The sequence below is a fragment of the Epinephelus fuscoguttatus genome, linkage group LG1, assembly GCF_011397635.1.
Source record: "Epinephelus fuscoguttatus linkage group LG1, E.fuscoguttatus.final_Chr_v1".
Lineage (NCBI taxonomy): Eukaryota > Metazoa > Chordata > Actinopteri > Perciformes > Serranidae > Epinephelus > Epinephelus fuscoguttatus.
The window spans coordinates 49,737,301-49,764,545 of NC_064752.1; the positions used below are offsets into that span (position 1 = coordinate 49,737,301).

At 40.0% G+C, this 27,245-nt stretch overlaps 1 long non-coding RNA gene across 2 annotated transcripts; it reads left to right on the forward strand.

Annotated features, from left to right (window-relative positions):
* Window positions 1-20,185: 20,185 nt before the first annotated feature.
* LOC125886107 (uncharacterized) lies at window positions 20,186-25,315 on the forward strand. 2 transcript variants are annotated; one of them, XR_007448978.1, is made up of 5 exons: window positions 20,186-20,258; window positions 20,852-20,973; window positions 21,071-21,136; window positions 21,974-22,072; window positions 22,130-25,315. It is a non-coding gene; the product is annotated as an uncharacterized LOC125886107 (long non-coding RNA). The 2 variants fall into 2 exon arrangements; XR_007448977.1 differs by having other exon boundaries at window positions 20,852-21,136.
* The last annotated feature ends 1,930 nt before the right edge of the window (window positions 25,316-27,245 follow it).

Sequence of the window (27,245 nt, forward strand, 5' to 3'; positions counted from 1 at the left end):
AGAGAGGAGAAGAGCCTGGACCTGCTGTATGCTAATGTAAAGGACACATACACCTCCACGTCCCTTCCCCCGCTGGGTAGATCAGATCACAACTTGGTGCTTCTCACCCCCTGCTAAGTGCCTCTAGTGAATAGGCTGCCTGTGACCACAAAGACAGTGAGGACATGGTCAGAGGACTGCTATGAGACACTGCAGGGCTGTTTTGAGGTGACTGACTGGAATGTACTCTGTGAGCCACGTGGAGAGGACATTGATGGGCTTACTGAGTGCATTACAGACTACATTAATTTCTGTGTGGGCGGCATCGTCCCAGCAAGGACTGTGCGTTGTTACCCAAACAACAAGCCTTGGGTAACAAAGGACATCAAAGCCGTACTCAACCTAAAGAAGAGGGCTTTCAGAGGTGGCAACAGGGAGGAGCTGAGGGACATTCAAAGGGAGCTGAGTGCAAAGATCAATTAGGCTAAGGACGGCTATAGGAGGAAGCTGGAGAGGAAACTCCAGCAGAATAACATGAGGGAGGTCTGGAGTGGTATGAGGACCATCACCAGTTACAGACCAACTAGCAGTGGAGCTGATGGTAGTGTGGCAAGGGCCAATGAGTTAAATCTGTTCTTCAATAGGTTTGACACTGCTGCCCCGGCCCCTGTTGGCTCTCCTGCTGACTGTCTCCAGCCACCACCACTTCTGACCCCCCCTCCTCCTCCTGATAGCACCTCATCCAACTTGGTGAGCCCCTCACACCCATCCCCCACTCCTCACACCTCCTCTGGCTCCCATGCTAACTGCCCTCCTCTCACTTTGGACTCCAACTCTGCCCCTCCTCAACCTGCACTCTTTACACCTCTACATGTTAGGAGACAACTGAGCAAACTCCCCGCCAGTAAGGCTGCAGGCCCTGATGGTGTCAGCCCACGGGTTCTCAGAGCCTGCGCCGAACAGCTCTGTGGAGTGCTTCATCGTGTCTTCAACATGAGCCTGTGCCTCCAGAGGGTCCCTGTGATATGGAAGACGTCCTGCCTCGTTCCAGTGCCAAAGACGCGGCAGCCCAGCAGTCTCTTGGACTACTGACCGGTGGCACTGACGTCACATATCATGAAGACCCTGGAGAGACTTGTCCTGGAGCAGCTCAGGCCTATGGTCAGGCCGCACCTGGATCCCCTCCAGTTCGCCTACCAGCCCCGGATTGGAGTTGAGGATGCCCTCATTTACCTGCTGAACGCCTCGCCCACCTGGACAAGCCGGGGAGTACTGTGAGGGTCACGTTCTTTGACTTCTCCGGTGCTTTCAATACCATCAGGCCTGCTCTACTGGGTGACAAGCTGACGGCGATGCTGGTGAATCCCCCCCTTGTGTCCTGGATTGTGGATTACCTCACTGGCCGACCACAGTACGTGCACTTGCGGCACTGTGTGTCAGACACAGTGGTCAGCAATACTGGGACCCCACAAGGTACTGTCCTCTCTCCTTTCCTCTTCACCCTTTACACCACGGACTTCAGCTACCAGACAGAGTCTTGTCATCTTCAGAAATTTTCTGATGACTCTGCTATAGTTGGATGTATCAGCAAGGGTGAGGAGGCTGAATACAGGGCTGTGGTGAATAACTTTGTCTCATGGTGTGAGCTGAACCACCTGCAGCTCAACACAACAAAGACAAAAGAGCTGGTGGTGGATCTGAGGAGAACGAGGACACCAGTGACCCCAGTTTCCATCCTGGGGCATAACGTGGACATCGTAGAGCACTACAAGTATCTGGGTGTGTTCATTGACAATAAACTGGACTGGACTATGAACACTGAAGTCCTTTACAAGAAGGGACAGAGCCGCCTCTATTTTCTGAGGAGGCTCCGCTCCTTTAACATCTGCCGGACTATGCTGAGGATGTTTTATGAGTCTGTGGTGGCCAGTGCTATTCTGTTTGCTGTGGTGTGCTGGGGCAGCAGACTGAGAGTAGCCGATGCCAACAGACTCAACAAGCTCATCAGAAAGGCCAGTGACGTTGTGGGGGTGGAGCTGGACCCTTTGACAGCAGTGTCAGACAGGAGGATGCTGTCGAAGGTGTGGGCGATACTTCAGCATGGCTCTCACCCTCTCCACAATGCTCTGGTCGAACAGAGGAGCACCTTCAGCCAGAGACTGATTCCAAGTGTCCTGAAGCCCCGACATAAAAAGCTGTTTGGAAAAATGTCATTTGAACTCTGATTTTAGCCTCATTGTAGCCTGTAGCTCTAACTGCCTCTCTGTACACTGTGTTCATGTGTGCGCTTGCGCAAGACCGTGAAACATGGGCACCGCGTACATGTGTGTTCACGTGCTCTCGCTGGTCTTGTGTGCAAGCGCGCACACGTGACAGCTGTTCTGTCATCTTAGTGCTTCTTGGTTTAAATGTGGTTCTCTTTCTATTTGTAGTTCTTTCATGCAGCATTTGAGTACAACCTCCACCTCACCATTACCACCTGGTCATCGCAGGTTCATCAGCCACCACCACCAGTGTCTGGACTCCATGGGAGATTCATCTTGGTGCAGGTATAAATCTCCTTCTGGAGTCCAAATGCCAGAGACTTTGTGTCAAATCTGAATCATCACATTATCTGTTAGTCTGTACTTCTGCAATCTGTATTAAACAATTATCTTTAGTGTATTTACCATCTCTCTGACTGAACTTTTGTTTTCACAGGGAATGCACAGTTTCTATTTGTTATATGCATACAGTCTTTTTAAAAATAAACTTAGAATGTAGCTAACAAAAACAACAACATCTTTTTAGGTTTATTTCCTTTGGTTTAGGCAACAAAGAACATGGTAAGGTGTAGAAAAAAATATCACGGTTAGGCTTAAAATAAGTATGTTAATAGTGTACTGTAATATAACGTTGTCATTATTAAAACAACTCGATTGACTTTTGGTTTCACACTAGACACATATAGCGGGATCTTGGGTGAAAATCCAGAGTTTATTTGACCCATCCACCTCCGCTACCACGCACCTATTTGGACTTTCTCACTCTTTGTACTACGGTAGTTTCCCTAAGCGTCAACAATTGTCTCCACTCAGGTCGTGTCATACCACCGCTAAAGGGTGCCTTTAGCTGACAGTCCAATGACCAAGCATTGGTATTCGATAAGTTGGGAGTGAGACTGGGTTGGTTTATCAGAAGTTACTGTGTTTTTTTGTTGTTTTTTTTTAATATTTACAGAACAGCTGCAGAATTGAGTAAGAGAACTACAGAAATGTTCTTAGAAACTTGAGCAAATAAACTCCAGTGAATCAATAAACACAACACTTGCATGCAGATTTAAATAGTATGACTGAAAATGCATGAAAAAGAGGTTTTATACTCAACATAACTTTCTTATCAGTATTTTTTCTTTTACTTTTTAAAAATAAATTGTAAAGAGTTTTGTGTGTGATTTATGTTTTTACTTCTTAACACTTTAATATTAGCCTGAAACTAAACATTTTCCACTACACACAATCCTAAACAGAAGCACATGGATAATTATTATGGTCAGGGTACCTTCAGGCAGTTCGTTTTTTCGTTTTAAACCAAAAACGAAAAAACGGAAATACCATGGTTTTCCTGTTTTACCTTTTTTTTTTTTTTACCTTTTTAAAAAAAAAACAACAGAAATTCAGCTCAATTTCTTGGTCCCAGAAACGAGTCTTTACTTCGTTTTTTCGTTTTTGGGTAAAAAAACAAAAACGAATAAACGGTTCCTTTTTTCGTTTTTTGCCAAAAACGAATAAACCAAAATTCAGCTCAATTCCTTGTTTTCTGTGCTAAAACCCAAAACAAATTTACCACTCCATGTTTCGTTTCATTGGTGGGCGGGCCCTCCGATTGACAAGTGTACTTCCTTTCACTGTACTCTTCAAAATAAAAGTTCTTCCGTTTGACACTGTCGACACAAAAATATTACTGTAAATAGACACTACTACTGTAATAGACAGCAGATTCTTAAGCTTTTAATAATTGATCATTATTGACTACTGTAGCATTTTTAAAATTATGACAGACGAGGGCACTTGTGGTGAGTAAAGTACGAGTTTTGTTGGGCGCTACCGGTATCGAGTGGTTAGGTAGCATATCACATGGGCGCCAGCGCTCTGAGCAGCAGGTCCCTGGTTTGATTCCTGGTCGGTCCATTTACTACATTGTCATTCCCCTACTCCCTTCCCTGCATTGCCTGTCTCTCTCCAAAAAATGCTTAAACAAAAAAAATACATATACAATTTTTGTTTAATATATTCATGCTGATGTTTTGAAATTACTAGCAGTCGCACAATTTGTCCTCTTATTGTGTGTCTTCTCTGAATCTCTCTCATAAAGGGTCTGTTTACTGGAAACAGAACGCACGAAAAATACATGCTGTGTTGGTTTCTGCCTTCAGGCTGTTGCGCCAGAGGAGGTCGAGAAGCAGGTATCATTTAGATAACAATAACATTTCAGCTGGGTTAAAGTTTGAAGTGGTCCATCACTAAGAAAATTATATTGTCTTTTTGCCAGAGCTGCACCCACTCTTGACGAATTGTCTTTTGATTCAGTGGCCAACTTCCACATAGAATTATTGAAACTTATTAACTTTTTGATATCTTGCTGACAAACAAACTCATATAGCACTCTCTCTTAAATGCCTGAAATTCCTTGATCTGCTAACTAATTACAAAATGTTCCAAATGCAGAAACGAGCACTCTGGCTACGGCGTCAGTGGCTTGAGGGACCAGGTGGAAGACCTTCTTGAGGCCTCCCATGGCCTTGACGATGTCACACAAAAAATTAATGAGATGGTGGCTGCAAGTCGGGAGATCAAGGTTATGCAAAGACCTGAGATCAAGCAGGCATTTGCCTGCTTGATTTGCAGAGGTATTGTTTTCATTTTGTCCTTTGCGCAATGTAACATACAAATAATAAGTTGGTGTTGGAACAATTGTCTTGAAAACAATATGATTTTACTATTAATACAGTGACTGTATAATAAATTGACTAAATATAGATGAATAAAAACAAAAACAGCTGAAGTTAGACTTGCATAATCATGCAACAACATAAATGAGGATCAAACTTTTTCAGACTCCTTGGTCATTTCTCATTGGAATAAATTACTTTTATGACCTTTTACATGGTCATCAGTAATAATGTTTCTTACTGTGTGTTAAAATTCAGACTTTTTAACCTTCAAATGTTTGTTTACATTTGCAATCACGTTGCAAAATGTAAATCTGTCCACAGTTTGTTATGATCTCAGTACCTGATTTTCACATAAAACAACCACTTCTGATGTGGACTCTGAAGATAAAATGTGTATCTCGGTTTTGAGTGTACTTTTCAGAAATACAGTACATATTATTAGTTGTTTTGTTTGTTTTTAACATTTTTTCATTTCTATGTCTTCTTTTAAGACACAATGAATCAGCCCATGTTTTCCACCTGCTGCCGGAGCCTGGTGGGATGTCGTGTCTGTGTTGAGGAGTGGAGGAACACATCCACCACGTGCCTCAAGTGCCGGGATGTGGATCCTTTGTACACCGAAGTCGTAGGGCTGTCCGTGGCACTAGACTTTTTCAGGTCCCTTCCATAAAAATTTCAGTCTAGGGCTGCAACAATTAATTGATGACTTATCGATTATTCATTCATTCAATCTAGTTCTAACTAGTTCTAGCTTGTTGTAGTTCTAGTTCAAGATCATTTATTATTGTTATATTGTTGTATATTTGTATATTATTGTTATTATTGCTATTGGTGTTTCACCAAATGTTTTGCATTAAAGAAAAATTGCATTTTTGTGTCAGTTGTACATTTAAACATTTATTTGAACACAGCCCAAGATACAGATAGAGTCAAATCACTTTTATTTCATACACATACCTAGATATCATTTCTTCTCTGAATATCACAACCACCTCAGGTAGGGTATGGTTGAATAGCAGCTACAGACACAATTGTGCAAAGTGATAAGATTAAGATGTACTTTATTGACCCCAGGCTGGGAAAATATTGTGTTACAGCAGCAAGCATTAACACACAGTTTGGAATCAAATAACTAACTGTCCAACCTGAGTACTGGAGAAGAGCAAGGTGCAGCCTCTGAAGAAGACTTCTTTTTGACCATGAAGACCAAAAACCTCAGATGTACTGGATGGCTACCTGCCATGCTCCTCAGAGAAAATAGAGCTACACTGCTTTCCTGTGCTCAAGAAACTCTCAATCAAGACAGACACAGCACTAACAGCATCTGCAGCTTGTGAGTGATTGTTCAGTTGTGCCAGGCTCACCTTAACAAGTAGAACAAGACTGGGGAACAAAAACTTTGAAAACCACATTGTTTTGCAGAGGATATTTTACAATAAAAACAAAATTATCTTTTTGTCTGTAAAGAGCCATCTCAGTTAGCATGTTGGAGATTTATGCACATAATAATCCCAGTTTAGGACATCTTGCTTACAAAGCAGAGAGATGGGATTTTCATTTTGTTACTGTTATGTTCAATTCTAAAATAGTTCACCTTTCTTTTTCTTTTTTAGAACTTTATTGAATATTGAAAAAAATACAGACTCTCAAAGAGGATGTTAATAACATATCAAAGTAAATATACATATATACATATACATTTATACATATCAAATACAATATAAAAAATAGAAATAAAACCTTGGGGAATTTATTTAGGGAAAAACAAAAAGAAAAAACAAACATTGGACATTTTCTGCCATCCATGTAGAAAATAATATGACATAGTTCAAAAGATGGCACATCTTTAATTTTTAGTGACACCCAATTTTTAATGTCTGACCAAAAACATTGTGATATAGGGCATATAGAAAAAAAAATAAATGTTCCAGTGTTTCATTCTCTTCAATCTTTTTTTTTTTTAAGAAATTCTGCACATGGTGATCTGATTTACAAATGAAAGTCCTACAGGGACCTGTCATACCTATACAACACATTTTGGCAAGATGTAAAGATGAAACTTGGGAACTTAATACTGCTGTTGTTTACCATATGTTGAATAGTTTCTTATTTATGTCCTCTGACCAAATATTCATACAATGATCAAACTAATAGCTATTAATTTAAGTGTCCATTTGCACAAAAGGGGAAGACAGAGCTGAAGTACTCCAAAAGTAATGGAAAGTAATCAAGTTACATTACTATTGTGGTAATTAGATTAAATCCAGGTAAGGAGGGCTCTGAGCAGTGAATATGATATACATATACATAATGTCACACAGTGCGACATCTGCTGGTCATTTTTGGTAACTACTTTTGGCGTCTTCGCTGTGGGATAATATGGGGATATAGGACATCTATTTTTTTGATAACTAGTGCAGTGCCCGTTGACAGACTGTCATAGTAGGCCTACATCCTGCCGAAGTGTTTTCATCTTCAAAACAGACATAATGCGTTATGGTCACTCAGCTGCACGAACAGGCAATAGCTAAAATAAAACGTTGCATTATATAATCCACGCAGCCAGCGACAAAACAAAAGGTTAAACGCTGATTTATCACGCCATAGTCCCCCAAACACTCCTTTTAATACAGTGGAAAGTCGCTGTTTAATTCTGCTATATGCGCAGCAAACCTAAATATTGAATAGAAAAAGTCACAAAGACAACTTTCTGTCATAATTTTAAAAATGCTACAGTAGTCAATAATGATCAATTATTAAAAGCTTAAGAATCTGCTGTCTATTACAGTAGTAGTGTCTATTTACAGTAATATTTTTGTGTCGACAGTGTCAAACGGAAGAACTTTTATTTTGAAGAGTACAGTGAAAGGAAGTACACTTGTCAATCGGAGGGCCCGCCCACCAATGAAACGAAACATGGAGTGGTAAATTTGTTTTGGGTTTTAGCACAGAAAACAAGGAATTGAGCTGAATTTCGGTTTATTCGTTTTTGGCAAAAAACGAAAAAAGGAACCGTTTATTCGTTTTTGTTTTTTTACCCAAAAACGAAAAAACGAAGTAAAGACTCGTTTCTGGGACCAAGAAATTGAGCTGAATTTCTGTTTTTTATTTTTTTTTGCCAAAAACTAAAAACAAAAAAACGAACCGTTTTTTTGTTTTTTGTTTTTCTCCCAAAAATGAAAAAACGAAATAAAGACTTGTTTCTATGTTTCTGATTATGTCAGTTATTCCCGGAAACACCTGATGTTTAGCGCATTTTGAAAAGCTGCCTGCCATTGCTGTGAGGAACTTTTTATTCATAAAAATAGAAATAAAATGTTATAATAGCAAATTTTATGGCTACAGTAAAACTTCAGAGACTAATAAGGGAAATCGTCATGCGTATTGTTCCCATGAAGGACGTATAGGGATTCCCTCAAAGGTTGTGTTTTAATATTCATTCGCCGAATTGTTTGCAATAAAGTAATCGAGGATATAATAAATTATTGTGTGTGCTGCGTTGTTACTGTTAACACTGGTTTTCTCCATAACGCATCGTTGTGTCAGTGAAGTGTCAAGCTGATGTTTGTCCTTTTTACCAGCAGATGGCAGTAGGCCTATGGATTTATTTGCTGTCACTGAATTCCCGGTTTTCTCTTAGCTGCAATTCTTCAGGTTATTGATACGGACAATTCAAATTATATGCAGCATATATTTACTTGTATTCTTTTATATTGTTGTATCACATAGGCCTATGCATTGTTGGCTGAGATGGGCAGCATTTTAATTACATGTATTTAAAATGTTTTATCACCGACTATGACAATAGAAATGTCATACAAAAATACATCTGGTGCCTTTTTTCAAAATCTGATTAATCAAATAAAATAATCAATGATTAATCGATTATTTTTTAAAAATATGTAAGTTAGTGGCAGCCCTAACTGTATGCAACACATCTGATTCATATTATTTTAACCTGTTAGTGTTTCTTGCAATGTCCCTCACAAATAAACTAATAAATACATGAATACAAACACTTTAGCTACTTAGCGGCTTCTTCGTTGTTTTTCAACGGCTTCTTCGTTGTTTTTCGGTGGCTGCTTCTTCCTTGTTTTACTGGCGGTCGACGGACTGCAAACCAAAGACAAAGCAAGGATGAAAATTGTTTACAAACTGTTTAGGGGAATCGAAATTAAAACTTCTTAATGATTCTGATGAAATTGAAATATTAGAACAGGTTCAATTTGATTCTCAATGCCCAACCCTAAGCAGCACTTTTAATTTATTTTTTGATAACTTGAATCTATTATTCTTGAAGTCACTGAGAATTCAGTTTTCATTTGTGCAAGTTAAGCATGAATAAATGTTACCTTTTGTCTTAAGTTTGTGTCACACGGGGGAAGAGGGAAGGCGGCTGGAGTTCAACATTTGCGGTTAGATTATCACATTTTTTTATTGACAAAAATATAGGCTGCTTCAGCTGATTTTTTATGTGCACATGTGCCCCTAAATATTTTTTACAGTTCACACACACCTATTTTTAGTCGCGAGTGAAACGCTCGCACTGTCGAGCCCTGAAAAACCATCTCAACAAAAAGAGCGAATACGACCAACTTAACTGCACACCTGCTACAACAGTAACATGCTGCTCTAACACTGATGCTTTAGTATTAATAATCTAATGATGCCATCAATAATATTATCAGCCAGAGGAACTGAACACTACTTTAACTGCAATACTTTAACTACATTTTTCTCTCTCAGAACTGGTTCTTATGACATGTTGTCTGACCACATAGGAAATCAAATGTGTTTGTCATTCTGAACAGCATCAGGGTAGAGTGAATGTAAAAATAATTAGGCAATAAACATCAAAACACAACATTAGATGTCATGTTTGGGTTTATATTCAACTAAGGTATGCATTGTGTGATCCATGTACTGTAGATATATATATATTTTTTTTTTTTTTACTGTAACTGAAACACAACATGGGAGCAGGATGGGACGGGAGTCATTCTTGTGGAATTGGGACAGGACGGGATTTTTTTTTTCCTTTTTCATGGGTTTGGGATGAGATGGGATTATTTCTGTGTGAGTGGGATGGGACGGGACTGAAAATCCACTCCCGTGTCACCCTCTACTGCCAACAATGCATAGGCCTGTGTGATACAACAATATAAATGAATACAAGTAAATATATGCTGCATATAATTTGAATTGTCCGTATCATAATTGCCTTAAAGACATAAAAACCTGGATGAGCACCAATTTCCTGATGTTAAATTCAGACAGAACTGAAGTTATTGTTCTTGGCCCCAAACAACTCAGAGACTCTTTATCTGATGACATAGTTTCTCTAGATGGCATTGCTCTGGCCTCTAGCACTACTGTAAGAAACCTCGGAGTAACATTTGATCAAGATTTGTCTTTTAATTCTCATTTAAAACAAACCTCACGGACTGCATTTTTTCATCTGCGTAATATTGTGAAAATTTGGCTTACCTATATAGGCAGCGAAGATTAAGAAAAGGGACCTGCATGTAGTATTTTTAGATCTTGCAAATGCGTATGGTTCAGTACCGCATAGCCTCATTTGGAGTGCGTTTGATTACTTCAGAGTACCACAGGTAGTTGTAAACTTAGTGAAAGCATATTTTCAGGATATTAGGTTGTGTCTAAGTACAGCTGGTTTCACAACAGGTTGGCAGAGGCTAGAAATAGGCATCATGGCAGGGTGTACAATTTCTCCATTAGCATTTACTATGGCGATGGAAGTAATCATCAGGGCTTCTAAGTGGGTGGTAGGTGGGGAGAGACAACAGAACGGGGTGCATCTTCCACCAGTTAGGGCTTACATGGATGACATGACACTGGTGACCACAACAATGCCATGTACAAAGAGGCTACTAGAGAAGGTAAATAAGAACCTCAAGTGGGCCAGCATGAAGATCAAGCCTAGTAAATCTAGAAGCATTTCGATACGTACAGGGAAGTTAAGTGATAGGAAGTTTGTCATAGATGATGAGGATATCCCAACAATTAGGGAAAAGTCAGTAAAGAGCTTAGGTAGGTGGTACAATGTGGAGTTGAATGATGAGGAACAGGTGGTGAAATTTAGAAAAGATGTGGCTGAAAGATTAGATAGAATAGATAAATCCGAACTTCCAGGAAAGTTGAAGTTGTGGTGTTTGCAATTTGGGCTATATCCTAGGTTAATGTGGCCATTGTCAATTTATGAAATTCCAATATCCGTAGTGGAGAGAATTGAAAGGTCGGTTAGCTCCTATATTAGGAAGTGGTTGGGTGCTCCTAGGTGCCTAAGTAGTGTTGCATTGTATGGAAAAGGGATACTTCAGCTGCCAGTATCTAGTTTAACAGAGGAATTTAAATGTGCCAAGGTCAAGACAGAGCTCTTGTTATCTGGGAGTAAGGACGTGGTAGTTAGGAGTGTGGTTCCAAATCCAACCAAGGGGAGGAAGTGGAACCCAAGATCGGCAGTTCAGGAGGCAGAGGCAGCTCTTAGGCATGCAGAGATTGTAGGTAATGTTCAGTTTGGCCGGGGAGGCCTGGGGCTTGGCTCAGACAAACCGGTATGGAATAAAGCAGGTCTCAAAGATAAAAGAAAGCTGGTTGTAGAACAGATATGTAGACAGGAAGAGATGTTAAGGGGTGCAAAGGTAGTGGCCCAGGCTAAACAGGGACAGTGGTTGAATTGGGAAAGTGTAGAGAAGAGGAAGCTTAGTTGGAGGGACCTGTGGAGTATGGAGGAGAATCGTATTAGATTCCTGGTAGGGGCTACATACGATGTGTTACCAACCCCCCAGAACCTAAAACTGTGGGTAAATGAGGACCCATCATGCCCATTGTGTTCACGTACTGCAACCTTAAAGCATATTTTGTCAGGCTGTAAAGTTAGCTTGTCACAAGGCCGACATACATGGCAACATAACCAAGTGTCGAAATGGTTAGCTGCAGGCATCGAAGGGAAACGAAGACAGGTGAATTCAGAAGGTGTTAAGGATAGGAGTTTAGTAATTCAGTTTGTCCGTGAGGGGGAGAAATACAGAAGGGATGCGTTAGTAAGGAGGCAAGGGTGTGGCCGCCTAGAAGGTGCTTGTGATTGGGAAATGCAAGTAGATTTAGGGGGAAAGCTTGTTGTTCCCCAGGAAATAGTTTGTACCAGGCAGAGGCCTGACTTAGTGTTGTGGTCAGTGAGTGAACGGATAGTTTATTTCATTGAGCTGACAGTTCCTTGGGAAGACTCAGTGGAAGAAGCCTATGAAAGAAAAAGGCTTAGATATGCAGACTTTGGAGCAGAAGCTGAGCAGCGAGGATGGAAGACTAGGATTTGTCCAGTGGAAGTGGGGTGTAGGGGATTCATAGCAAGATCAGCTGTCTCGCTCCTGGGGGAACTCGGAGTGCGGGGACAGAGTTTGAGGAGACAGTGAAGGAAATGTCAGATGAAGCAAGTAAATGTAGCCAGTGGATCTCTAAGAGAAGAAATAATGTCAGTTGGGGGCCAGCAGGAGGAACTACTAAGCAGGGCACATAACTCCTTGAGATCAGGTGGAGAGATCCACTTCCTCTCAGGAGGAAATCCAGGAAGAGGAAGGTTATTTAAGTGTGGGAGTGGCCTATTTGAATCCATTTTGTTTGAGGCCATGCGGCAAGGTGAGTGTGTTTGCTGATCCTGTAAGTTCATTTAGCTCCTTTAACTTTAGCTTATATTGTAGTTATGCTATGTAGTGTGTGAAATAGAGTATGGTGAATATGCTAAGAAAGGTAGTATCAGCCCTGTTTCTATGTGGAACTCGCATGTACGGAGCCTGGATTTGGTTAAAGATGGCTGTGTTGTTTGGGCTGAGAAAGCCATGCGTAAGTAAGGAGGAAGTCCAGGAAGAGGAAGGTTATTTAAGTGTGGGAGTGACCTATTTGAATCCATTTTGTTTGAGGCCATGCGGCAAGGTGAGTCAATCAATCAATCAATCAATCAATCAGTTTTATTTATAAAGCCCAATATCACAAATCACAATTTTTCTCACAGGGCTTTACAGCATACGACATCCCTCTGTCCTTATGACCCTTGCAGCAGATAAGGAAAAACTCCCCCAAAAAAACCCTTTCACAGGGGAAAAAAAACCGGTAGAAACCAAAAAAATGGTAGAGTGGCTGAGAAAGCCATGTGTAAGTAAGGAAAAGGAGGTTATTGGGTTGGTGCGGGGAAGGGAGCAGTGATACCTGGCATTAGGGGAGCGTCCCTGGGATGCCAGACATCACTGTCTAGCCTCCTGGAGGTGTTGTGGGACCAACTAGATGAAACACTGGTGAAAGGAGGTTCCCACCCAATGACCCCAGAGACATGCTAGTTATCACTGCTCACTGGTTTGTATAGTTAAGCCTTGCCATATTAGCTTATCATAGGGCTTAGGTAATTCACTGAGTGTTGATCCTTTCTCAAGAGCACAAACTTCTTGTGTTTATTTGAACTATCTTGACCCGAAAAGATGCAGAAAAATTGGTCCACGCTTTTGTTACCTCAAGGCTGGATTACTGTAACTCTCTATTATCAGGTAGCTCTAGTAAGTCCTTAAAAACTCTCCAGCTAATTCAGAATGCAGCAGCACGTGTACTAACAGGAACTAAGAAACGTGATCATATTTCTCCCATTTTAGCTTCTCTGCACTGGCTCCCTGTAAAATCCAGAATTGAATTTAAAATCCTACTGTTAACTTATAAATCTCTAAATGGTCAAGCTCTGTCATATCTTAGAGAGCTCACAGTGCCATATAATCCCACCAGAACTCTGTGCTCTGAGAATGCAGGGTTACTCGTGGTCCCTAAAGTCTCCAAAAGTAGATCAGGAGCCAGAGCCTTCAGCTATCAGGCTCCTCTCCTGTGGAATCATCTTCCTGTTACGGTCTGGGAGGCAGACACCGTCTCCACATTTAAGACTAGACTTAAGACTTTCCTCTTTGATAAAGCTTATAGTTAGGGCTGGCTCAGGCTTGCCCTGTACCAGCCCTTAGTTAGGCTGACTTAGGCCTAGTCTGCCGGAGGACCCCCTATACATACCCCCTATTCTCTCCTTGTCTCTCTCCCTCTCTCTCTCTCTCTCGTGTCCTATTACTGCATCTTGCTAACTCGGCCATTCTGGATGTCACTAACTCAGCTTCTTCTCCGGAGCCTTTGTGCTCCACTGTCTCTCAGGTTAACTCGTATTGCAGTGGTGCCTGGATAGTGTGATGTGTGTGGTTGTGCTGCTGTCGTGGTCCTGCCAGATGCCCCCTGCTGCTGCCATCATTAGTCATACTTCTACTGTTATTATACACATATGATTATTATCACACATGTATACTATCAGATATTAATATATTATTATTAATTATAATATTATTACTTTCATTAATGTTGTTGTAAGCTACTGTCATTACCGTCTGTCCTGCATCTCTCTCTCTCTCTCTCTCTCTCTCTCTGTCTCATTGTGTCATACGGTTTACTGTTAATTTAATATGTTGATCTGTTCTGTACGACATCTACTGCTCATCTGTCCGTCCTGGAAGAGGGATCCCTCCTCAGTTGCTCTTCCTGAGGTTTCTACCGTTTTTTTTCCCCGTTAAAGGGGTTTTTTTTGGGAGTTTTTCCTTATCCGCTGTGAGGGTCCAAAGGACAGAGGGATGTCATATGCTGTAAAGCCCTGTGAGGCAAATTGTGATTTGTGATATTGGGCTTTATTAATTAAATTTGATTGATTGATTGATTGATTGATTGATTGATTGATTGATCAATAACCTGAAGAATTGCAGGTCTGTATAATCCAACAGAAACTAAGAGAAAACCAGAGTTTTAAATGACAGCAAATAAATCCATAGGCCTACTGCCATCTGCTGGTAAAAAGGACAAACATCAGCTTGACACTTCACTGATGCAACGATGCGTTATGGAGAAAACCAGTGTTAACAGTAACAAACCAGGACGGTCCGTGTATATTTTGATAGTCTGATGTTTCGTTTTCAAAATAAAACGGATTTACGGAAATACGGCCGTTTTTCCGTTTTTCGTTTTCGTTTCGTTTTCGTTCTCAAAACGAAAAAACGGAAAAACCAAATCGACAAAACGGCCCAATTTTGATTTCTGCAAATTATTATTTTTTTCTTTTTTTTCTTTTTTTTTTTTTTTTTACCGGTGACAACGACCCACGGGAAGCGGAAGTTAAGTGTAAGAACTTCAAAATAAAACTTTAGCGTGCTAACTGCTAACTTCTTATATTACAGGCTACCGCTCTCTTTCTAAACCATATGGTTCATATTTATTTTACTACTGTGAAAGTATAAGAGCTGGTTGTTTGGAAGAATGCGATAGGCATATAATTGTCAGCAAGAATAAATAATGAGGAATCTTTAATTAATTAGGAACATTTATTATTATTATTATTATTATTATTATTAGTTTGATAGATAGATGGATGGCCTCCTCCTGTTAGCCTCAGTGCATTTTAAAAAAAGGAGTACTCGGGTGTTCCCCGAGTACTCCTTTTTTTAAAATCTGCTGTGTTTAGATTCTTCAAATAGTTAATCACATAGCTACCACAGTTACAGGTATAGAGCCACATTAACCTGTTGTTCTACTTCCATTCAACTGTTTGACAGTCTTAAAATTACTTAAATGTAGAGTTACAGGGTCTGACATGTTAACCCTTTATGGAATGTTAGGGTGTGTTTACGGTAACTGTAATCTCCAGCGATCCTGACATGGGCCCACCAGAGGACCACCGCCACATTGTCTTTCCAGGGTGCTCAGGAAGAACAATCTAGACACTGCTAAAGACCTTGTACCACTCTTGTATTGAGAGCCTGCTGGCATACTGTATCATATGGAACCTGCACTGAGGCTAACAGGAGGAGGCCATCCATCTATCTATCAAACTAATAATAATAATAATAATAATAATAATAATAATAAATGTTCCTAATTAATTAAAGATTCCTCATTATTTATTCTTGTTGGTAGACACATTTTGTTGAATTAAATCAACATGGCTTCACCACTCAGACAAACAGGTAGCAAAGGCGTTGTAGACACTCGGGGTGGCGCTGTTGCGCTGGTATTGACATCATATGTATCCTATCGTGTAATTGATAAATGAATGATTATAATTTAATACACACAAGTCTATAAGTTCTACTACGTTTTCTTTGAACCAGCATCAGTCAACTGGGTCATATAAAGATGCCAGGGTAAAATTAATGAGTTTATAGTTGCCATCAGTGGTGGCTGTCCGTCTGTGAAATAGGTTCTGTTCTGGAACCGAAAACTCAGAGTTTCCTATCTCAGGGTAGATCAACTCAGAGTTCAGGGTTACTTTTAGAGTTTGTTGAACCTGCTTTGTGAAACGGACCTCGGGTCATATAAAGATGCCAGGGTAAAATTAATGAGTTTATAGTTGCCATCGGTGGTCCGTCTGTGAAATAGGTCCGGACTGTACATTTTTGGAATACACGTTTACTGTCAGTTAAATTGAGGTCACATTACAGTTTACATTGCTTATAACGGCTGAGTACTGTAGCAGTTAAAATACAGAAGTCATCACGGCCAGTTGGCCTCAAGGATTTTGACTCGGGAAAGGAGTCTCTGTCGCCGTTGTTATAGCAACCGATCTGCTAACTTCTTATATTACAGGCTACCTCTCTCTTTCTAAACCATATGGTTCATATTTATTTTACTACTGTGAAAGTATCAGAGCTGGTTGTTTGGAAGAATGCGATAGGCATATAATTGTCATTTAAGCTTGAGTGCGTGAATGCATTTTGTGGAAAAACCTTACGTTCCCTGAGCATCTATAACGTTAAGTCACAGAGGTCCCGGTCAATAGGCTAGTGGCCTGTTAGTATTGCGATCATTATCAGCAGCAGGCATTATTGGAGGCATTATTTACAGGCTAATCATTAGAAAATGAGAACTTGTTATGGCTTTAGTGTACTTGGTGTTTAGCCACAGGGTGGCGCAGTGTTTACACAAATAGTAGATATGCTTTGAGGTTCAAAACAGCAGGCTCTGTGTCTCATCAATCATTGCATTTCAACCGAGAGGTGTGTGGAGGTCGATTCAATGGGGAGCTGCAAGGAATACAAATTGTGTTTTATTAGTCCTTTGGCGATCATTTTATCCGACTGCTAGTCATTTCTCCCGGCTTTGCACCGGGCGTCATCGGTTGCTATAACAACGGCGACAGAGACTCCTTTCCCGAGTCAAAATCCTTGAGGCCAACTGGCCGTGATGACTTCTGTATTTTAACTGCTACAGTACTCAGCCGTTATAAGCAATGTAAACTGTAATGTGACCTCAATTTAACAGGCCACTAGCCTATTGACCGGGACCTCTGTGACTTAACGTTATAGATGCTCAGGGAACGTAAGGTTTTTCCACAAAATGCATTCACGCACTCAAGCTTAAATGACAATTATATGCCTATCGCATTCTTCCAAACAACCAGCTCTTATACTTTCACAGTAGTAAAATAAATATGAACCATATGGTTTAGAAAGAGAGCGGTAGCCTATAATATAAGAAGTTAGCAGTTAGCACGCTAAAGTTTTATTTTGAAGTTCTTACACTTAACTTCCGCTTCCCGTGGGTCGTTGTCACCGGTAAAAAAAAAAAAAAAAAAAAAAAAAAAATAATAATAATTTGCAGAAATCAAAATTGGGCCGTTTTGTCGATTTGGTTTTTCCGTTTTCCGTTTTTTTGAAAAACGGAAAAACGGCCGTATTTCCGTAAATCCGTTTTATTTTGAAAACGAAACATCAAACTATCAAAATATACACGGACCAACAAGTTTTACTGTAGCCATAAAATTTGCTATCATAACATTTTATTTCTATTTTTATGAATAAAAAGTTCCTCACAGCAATGGCAGGCAGCTTTTCAAAATGCGCTAAACATCAGGTGTAAGTGGAAATAAAAGATACATGGGAAAGTTTTATAGGATATTTATAAGTTTTATCTGCAATCTTATCTTCCCGTCTTTTATTTTGAAGTTACTTCTGCCTCTGATGTCACCGCCATTCTACTTTTTGTCCAAAACAATAAATGAAAAAATGAATCTGCAAAAAAACAAAATCGGGCTGTTATTTGAATTTGGTTTTGTCGTTTTTCGTTTTTTGATTCTGACAACAAAAACAGAAAAATGGCTCCATTTTCTTGTTTTTTCATTTTAAACGAAAAAGGAAAAAACGGGAAAACCATGGTATTTCCATTTTTTTGTTTTTGGTTTAAAACAAAAAACGAACTGCCTGAAGGTACCCTGACCTATTACGCAGAACAGTTTCATCAGAGTATCATCATATTATGGAACAATGTGGAAATGGGTATGTGCCAGTACAGGAACCTACAGTAGATATTGTGGCAGTTGTTGACAGTTGCTGTGCATATGAAATAGAATCCTGCCAGCACCACTGCACAGTTCCATTATGTCTAACAGCAGACATTTGTAGTTAGTTAACTAATTAGTAAAAGCCTTTTGTTTATGCTGCATCTCACTGAACCTTCAATGGTCTTTGTACTGTGTACTTAGCATTTCATTCTGCACAGCTTTCTCCATTTAAAACAGCTAAATGCAACCTAAAAGTTTATCTCCTATGATAAGATAAACTTTGAGATAAACTATAAACTTAGCAAAAGTGAACAGCAAAAGTGCTGAATCACACATTAACATGAAAAGCCCTTTTCATTAGTCTCTTCCAAATCCCGGGGCCACAAATGGAGCTTTAATGTAGCTGCCAGCCAAGCTCTTCAACACCAACACAGTGCTACAAAACTCCACCACAGGTAGAGAATTTATCTCCTTTATCCTTGGGGTCCAGTTTGAGCAGCTGGGGTATTGTGCACTGTGAACATTATGAACTTTTCACTGGCCACAAGAATACAGAACAATCTGCTAAGTCTGCAACACGCACATCACAGCGGGAAGAGAAAAATTTCTTTGGTGTTCACACACAGCAGCCACCATTGCCCACAGCTAATGTCACACAACTGCTACAAGGGAAGAAGGATTTTTCACCACTGTGCACTCTATGGTGTCTGTCAGAACCATGTCCCAAGGCTAAAGATGAAATGGTCTTCATAACATCAACCAATAATGAGAAAACAAACACACACCCAAACTTCAATGTGCTCTAATGCAAGTTGCCATCATCCTCTCAGACTGTTCTCAAGGGTGATCAGAATGAATTTGCATATATTTTTAAATGTAAGCGCTGAACTCTGTAATTATGTGAAGCCCAGAGAGTGTGCAATAGACTGTGCCCATAATTGTGTATGGGAAGAGGGGGTATGTTTTCAGCAGTAACAAAAGGGGAGGCAACCTTGCTGAATACAGCCCCTCTAGCAGCTGTCTAACACAGCTGTGGCAATTCTTAGTACACACACACACACACACACACACACACACACACACACACACACACACAGCGTTAAATCTAAGAAGGCCTCCTGGGGACAACACCTTCATCCTCATGTTTCTGTGACACAGGCAATGATAATTAGACTAATTCAAAGTCTCCTCAGAGCAAGGGACAGAGATGAGGCAAAGACAGGTAGACACCCTTAAAAGAACCCCAGCAAGATAGGCACGTAGGCGTGCGCACACACACGCACACACACACACACACAGGGTTGATGGAGAGTTCATCCAGCTAACTGCCACATTGTAGCATAACATTACTGCACCAGGAGATTCATACCTTATTGCAGAAAGGACTGGGGAGTAATCAAGGGCTGAACTGGGACTGGGTAGATACTTCAGGCGGCTTCTTGACCATGACCAGAGGAAAAGGCTGGATGGTTAGGGAGTTAACAGCTGACCTTTGCAGAGCTGCAGCTCAGCCTCACTGAACTGTATGGAAGCATAACAGTTTCATCATCAGTTGAAATTGAATTTATAACACTGAATTTTTTTTGTATTGAATTTATAACACTGAATTTTTTTTGCATTGAATTTATAACACTGAATTTCTTGTTGCATTGAATTTATAACACTGATTTTTGTTTACATTGAATTAATGTATCAGATTTCTTTTGCACTAAAATTTTGTACCTGATTTTTTTTTACTTTTGTTTTTCAATGTTCACAAATTCAGAATAAAAAATTCAAGTCTGAAAAAAATCAAATAATATATTTTCAAACTGCTCAAATTCAATGTACTCAAATTCAGATGCAAAATTCGCTGTAAATAATTTCCCTGCAAATCTGCTATCCAAGGAAGAGCAATCGAGTCCAACCTACATCCAGCCAATCATGTGACCATTTGTCATGTGACACCAAAGAAGAAAAGGTTAAAGTTCTAACGCGAACCAAAACGCTTCGGTGAGTTTATTAACTCTTACTTGTCATTTCTGTAGTTGTATAAGATTCAGTATTAGACAATAACAATTATAATAATAATAACTAACAGAATTTACCGGACAATACATGTGCTGAACGAGGTGGCGTTTGGTAAAACTGTGTTAGTAACGCTAGCTAACCATTAGCATCAGGACGTCATCTGTTAAAAACCTCCGGGGTCAGCAATGTCTCATATGAGATGACAGTTTTAATTGTTTCATCACAGACATTATTGCCCAAAAGTTACAGTTCTGGGGCAGTGATTCTGACCTGTTGAAACCGCACAGTAACTCGCCTCCAGTCATTTCAATGAGGGGGAGAGCAGCAGAAAAGAATCTGTTTTGGACATGTCTGGTGGCAACACAGCTTTAAAAACGCATTGCTTTTTGAGGAGCTCCTTGATCTAACAGGTGTGATGGTAGTGAGAGTGGTCTCACTTTCAAAAACGAACGAATGAGCGGCCAATAATGTAACTGTAATGAAACTGTTTATGCTAATTTAAGTTTAGTAACATGTGGCTGTTTGAAATGTAATGTTTGTGCTACTGATCTGTAATATTCTTATTGTTTATGCAGTATTCATGATGACAGGGTAGTCCTGCTGATATTGTGCAGTCTGCCTGGCACCTGCTAAGCTTGATTACATCATCTGGGACACAACTGGGCACATCCAGTGATGGCACAAATCAAAACACAAAGTTCAGAATTAAACTTGAATTCATGTACATATTTTATTAACTTATCAATTCTAGATTTATTGATGATTAATACATTTTTTTGAAAACATTCCTGCAGAGAACAGAGACATGGAGGTCCCAGTGGCAGCGCAGCCCAGCCCTCACTCCAAATGGAAATGACCAGGTAAACACTTTAAGGACAAATGTGCTACTTTTTAATGATAGCCACATGGATACATATTTGGCATGCCGTTGATTAAATTCCACCGGTTACTGAGAGTAACTAATGATAGTCATCATTGTATTGTGTTGCATGCTCAGCTTCTTATTGCAGATATTACATCAGTCACTAAACCTTCAAAGAAATCATCTGATGTTTTCTGACCACAGTGTTTCCCACAGGATTTTGTGAAACTATGGGGGGTGGACCATGGACCCTCTAGGTGGGTCCAGGGTCATGGACCCCTGGGGGAAAAAGTGTACATTTCAAAGTTAAATGCATTAATCTGGTTAAACTATGAGAACCAAATTAAGAGGCTATATCTATAGCCCCGTAGGCTCACTGCTCACTAAAAGTATAGCTGCAAATTAAAAGCAACAATAGATGTAAAAACACACAGAGACGATACATCTGAACATTTATACCTCCGACCGCGGCAGCGGCTGAAAATTATACATTTTGATACATACAGGTATACATATTGCAAAACTCTACACCAACGTATACATTTTCGTTTCCAAATATTTATTTGAAAATGAAACCATTAATATGGTCAATAAAAAACCATTTTGTTAATAATAAAAAACGAATGTAATCTCAACAGTGACCGCGCCAGCTGTGTGTGTGTGTGTTATCCAGGTTATCTGTGGGCAGCAGCTCACAGAGCCAATTTCTCTTAAGGTGGGAATAAAAATGGGCTGTCCATGGAGTGCAGTAAACTTTGTCCTGGCCCTGAACCAGTGGATGAAGTGGATTCACCAGTGTGCTCCACCACATGTCCAATTTCCAAATCCTTTACAGGGGTATGCAGATGACGTGCAGGTGTCTTCACGCCAGGAGGATGTCATTATAAACATGCTGACACGCACTGAGGAATTCCTCCACTGGTCTGGGCTGGATGTCATTATAAACATGCTGACACGCACTGAGGAATTCCTCCACTGGTCTGGGCTGGAGGTGAAACAGAGCAAATGTGCTGTTTTCCACAACGCTGCAGTGGTGGTAACTGCTGGTATAAGGCCAAGAATGACAAGCCCCCCTCCTTTCTGATAATGGGTAAAACCATCAGAGTTTACGCCCGTAATGAGACCTACCCATACTTAGGCCATAAATTTAACATCGCTGGAGAGTGGGGGAGCAGGTTGAGGAGCTCACAAAGGAGTATCTCCATCGCCTCCACTTGGTAGACCTGTCACCCCTCCCAACAGTCATTAAACTTGAGGCTGTGAGAGATGTGGCCCTGGCCAAAATACAACATCTATTTGCTAATGTCCACATCCCGCAAAAAATCCTAAGAGAGATGACAAATAAAACCATCCAGCTGGTCCGAAAGTGGGTGGGTTTAAATACACATTCTACTCGAGATATAGTTTTTCTTCCCTGTAGCAAAGGAGGGCTGGGAGTTCCCAATGTAGAACGGACATGCACAGCCACTAGGTTAACTAACTTACTTCACATGTTAAATAATGATGATGCAACTGTCAGAGAAATGGCCAGGGCTTCTTTTTTGTTGGATTTTTGCAGGAGGAAAGTCCCCCTGGCCACTGCAACCCAGAACAACTTCCTGGGCTTCAGGAGAAAAGGTTGCATTGAAATCAGAACCTAACAGAGAAGTGTTAGGATTTAGGCATTTAGGGAGAGAATATTTTGAACAAAAGGCTGAGGCTGTGTGAGGTTTGAAAATAAAGGTCCACCACGTTAGTTAACTAACGTGATGCAATGTTAACGTTGTCATATGAGCAGTGTAACGTTAACGTAACATTAAGGCTATACTTGTGTATGTAAATTAAAAAGTGGCGAACTGTGTGAAATTACAATAAGGTGTGTAACGTATAAAAAAAAAATAATGTGACATTTGACTGCCACATATAAAATATTAATAAGATTAGTGTATGATACAGGCCTGTAGTTATACAACAATAGATAATGCACAGACAGAATATGAGGACTGTGATGGCCACCACCTTTTTGTTTTGCTAAAATAAATTTATTATGATCTGTTGAACATTGAAGAAATTTAAGTTGTATTGTTTGCATGTAAAGGTGTCTGTGAAGTAGGTAACCTAACACATATATTACTTTTAATATCTATTTGTCTGTGTAAAGTTTTCCTCTAGGTGACCCAGACAGACTGGACCAGTGGACACTCAACACGAGGAGACAGAACTGGACTCCAAACAAGACTTCCCATCTGTGCAGTGAACACTTTGAGAGTCATCACTTCAGCACTGACTCCAGGATAAAGACACCTTTTTTTATACAGTACCTCACAAAGAGTCAAGAAACTTATTAGTTTGAAATGATGAATTATTGTCCATAATACATTTAAATGCATTACATAAATTACTAATTGCCATACATTACTAAGTACTCGATTAGGGCACAGCTTGCTCTGTATTATTACTGATAAGGTGAAATTACTGCACACCAGTGCAGTTTAGTGTTCCCCTGGTGCAAAAGGCCAAATGAAGATTTTATTAATCAAGGAACATGACATGTATTTACCGACTTTAACATTTTAGTGCCTTTTATGCAAAGACCCTTTATCAAAGTGAGAATTACTACCTTTTTCCCCACACACAGTCTGTGAAGAACCAATGGAATAAAATATTCTCATAATGAGACAGCCGAACATAGCATGATTCCACAGTGGTAGTGAGCTTTGATAACAGTTCAGTTTCCTTTTGATAGCAACAATTATTTTAATGTGGATGAACGGCATACTAGGGCGGCACGGTGGTGTGGTGGTTAGCACTCTCGCCTCACAGCAAGAGGGTTGCCAGTTCGATCCTGGGCGTGGGAGCCCTTCTGTGTGGAGTTTGCATGTTCTCCCCGTGTCAACGTGGGTTCTCTCCGGGCACTCCGGCTTCCTCCCACAGTCCAAAGACATGCAGATTGGGGACTAGGTTAATTGGTAACTCTAAATTGTCCTCTAAAGGACACTAAAGGTAACTCTAAAGGTGTGAATGTGAGTGTGAATGGTTGTTTGTCTCTATGTGTCAGCCCTGCGATAGTCTGGCGACCTGTCCAGGGTGTACCCTGCCTCTCACCCGATGTAGCTGGGATAGGCTCCAGCCCCCCCGCGACCCTCAAGAGGATGAAGCGGTTAGAAGATGAATGAATGAATGTACATTCATACTCCATTTGTCTTGGTAGTACACTGATAAATTTAAAATCACATTCAAATATAAAGTCAAATATCTACAGAACTTAAACACAAAACTATTTTATGACAGCCAGATCATTTTGGTGGTGAGTAGACTTTTAACCAAGACAGGCTGTAGTCAGTGTTTTCTACCTGTGTTTTTAACCTGTCATCTTTCTCTCATGTAGGACACTTGTGGAAAGTTACAACGCCTCGGCCAATGTGATATTTACTCCACAGTCAAGAGGTTGTTTCACAAGAAATTAAGATTTTGCAAATTATGACACTGGGTCCTAATCCATAGGTTTTATAATTACTGTTATAAATCTTTTCATTTATTTCACGTGTACTTTTTGTAACCTTTTAATATGGATGTTTTCATGAATGCAAGCTTTGACTTAATTTTGTTAAACTGTTTGTGTAATGGAATAACTTTTGCCATATAAAATGGATCAGACAAAATTTACTTTAGAGTAAAAGCAAATTTTTTGAAAGCTGTCATTCATCAGTTTCCTGTGATGATTGGAAATATAGTGGTGATTTAAACCATTAACAAAATATAATAGTTATTAATGGTATCTTAATGTTTCCATTTATGTCTTAACATTTACCCAAGTTTGCATTTATCTTAGCAGAATGTAAAAAAAAAATGAAAAGCTGATGTTATGTGCTGGTTTTGTTTGAACATTTCACAAATGAAGAAAATTCACTGAGAAACGATTCTGCTTTTGTGAAAAACAAGGAAATATCTGCACACTGAATAGTTTTAAGTCCCGTAGGAGGTATCATTTATTTGTGAGGTTGTGACATATGAGAAGGTTCTGTGGGTATTGCTCGGTATTGAGGCTTATATAGTGAGGCTAAAAAAATGTAACACACAATTGGCTGATTATGTTTCTGTTTGCCTCACTATAAAAACGTCACAGTACCTTTGCCTGAGGAAGACCCTTTCAGAGTTGGCAACATAGCGAACAAGTGATACCTCCTTGGGGGCTTCAAAACTATTGTGTCCAGCTAATTCTTTGTTTTTCACTTTGAGCCCTTTTATCCAGTCACATTCTTCTGTGTAAAAACTAGACTTCTAACAGAGCAGCAAACAAAGGTTACTCTCCAAAATCTTCTCAGGCTCTGCTGCTGGGTGTAAGATGCTTAGTTATCTTCAAGTACAAAGTTAAAATAATCAGAAATGGACAGCTTAATTTTTTGTCAGTGACAAAGTTAAACATTAATGCTTTATGTTTTATCTGTAGTGTATGATTTGTTTGCCCTTTCAATTGACAGTCAGATTTGATTGTGAAATACAACATTCAGTCAGTAATAAAGACAAAAGGAGTGCAAATGTAAATAGAATTTATTGAAATTTTAAACAAGTTATAGATGAATATCAAAAACTCAACATCAGCCATGACAGCCTGGGCTATGATCAGGCCTAACAAAATGTGTGCTTAAGGCCAAATTCAAAAGCAGTGACACTGCCAACAGTAAGCAGTTCACTGCATTTGGAGGAGGTCTTTAAGACAATTAACTAATTTACTTAAAAACATATAATTTCTCCCAGGTGTGAGATGAATGTGTCTGATGTGAAGGTGCTCAATTATGACACCATTTAAACTATGAACAAATGTAGCCATAACACTGTTAACAAATTTCCTGGCCTTATCAATCTTTGCTGGATTGCCACCAGCCTCCCACCTGCACCTTTGGGCCAATGAAGAAAATATTATCTTAATGCCAGGATGCTGGAGGTGAAGCTGGTGCAGGTCCTTCTTCATCATGCTGACCTTCCCCATGTCATTGCCGCCACAGTGGATGCTGAGGACATCTGGTGCTGCTCTTCCTCGCAGGGAGTGGGAAAAGAAGGAGAAAAGGCCTCTCCACTGCAGTCCACTCCAGCCAAACCAGCAGACACGGACACCCGGCATGCTGAGGTTGCTTCCCAAGGTCTCTGCAGCTCTCTGGACACCATGCTGGACATAGCTGTCACCAATGATCCACACTGTGTATATGAAAGTAAAATGAGTGTAATAAATGCTTTAGGTAATTAAAAACAGAAAGTTAACTATAAAGGGTAAATCACTTCTTTTTGTTGACAATACTATTATGTCACATCTGTAGGATAAAATAAAACAGGGAGCAACGCCTCAAAATATAGATGACAGTCTTTTAAATGTTTTCTTTTTGTCCTTGGAAGACAATGTAATATTAGCTGTCTAAAGTCAAGTAGCCAAAACTGGTACAGTTTCTCCTGTGTGTAGCAGGCGTGGTGGAGACGTAACGTTAACAAGTGGTAATGACCTCAACACCGGTGATGTACTGAAAGAAATTAACATCTTGTAACAAGTATAACACTGCCTTTCTTTCACAATTTCTACATTTCTTTATCATGTTCTAGATGATAATCTCGCAATGCGCTGTTGATAACAGTAATGTTAACGTTACAGATACATTTCAGTCCCCTTCGACTTTTATCAATGTCACATTACCATAATTAGCATTCTATATTTAAAAATGTTGAAGGTTTTTTTTTAAATTGTGTAATCTCAATAACAGCTGAATCATTGTTTCAAAATTTGTTGTATAACGTTAGTTTCAGATAAACTCAATTTACCTCAAGTTTCGTGAAGGAGCTGGCTGGCACCAAGCGGGAGCAGCCAACACCACAGGGCTTGCCAAAGTAGCATAGCTTGTTAGGCTAGTAGCTTGTTAGCCTTAACCATGACCTTAACTAATTTAGCGGCGCCGAGCAAGGTGGGCGTGTTTCGGCAACCAGGCTTCCTTTGGCCCGCCTCTTTGCCCATTTTTGATTGTCTGGGAGTTGGGCGGAGTCAGGCACTGCCAAAATGGCGACGTCCAGAGCGGATTATTTTGAGCTTCGAATCCACTCTTCAGAAACGGATGGGTGACATCACGGTAACTACGTCCATTATT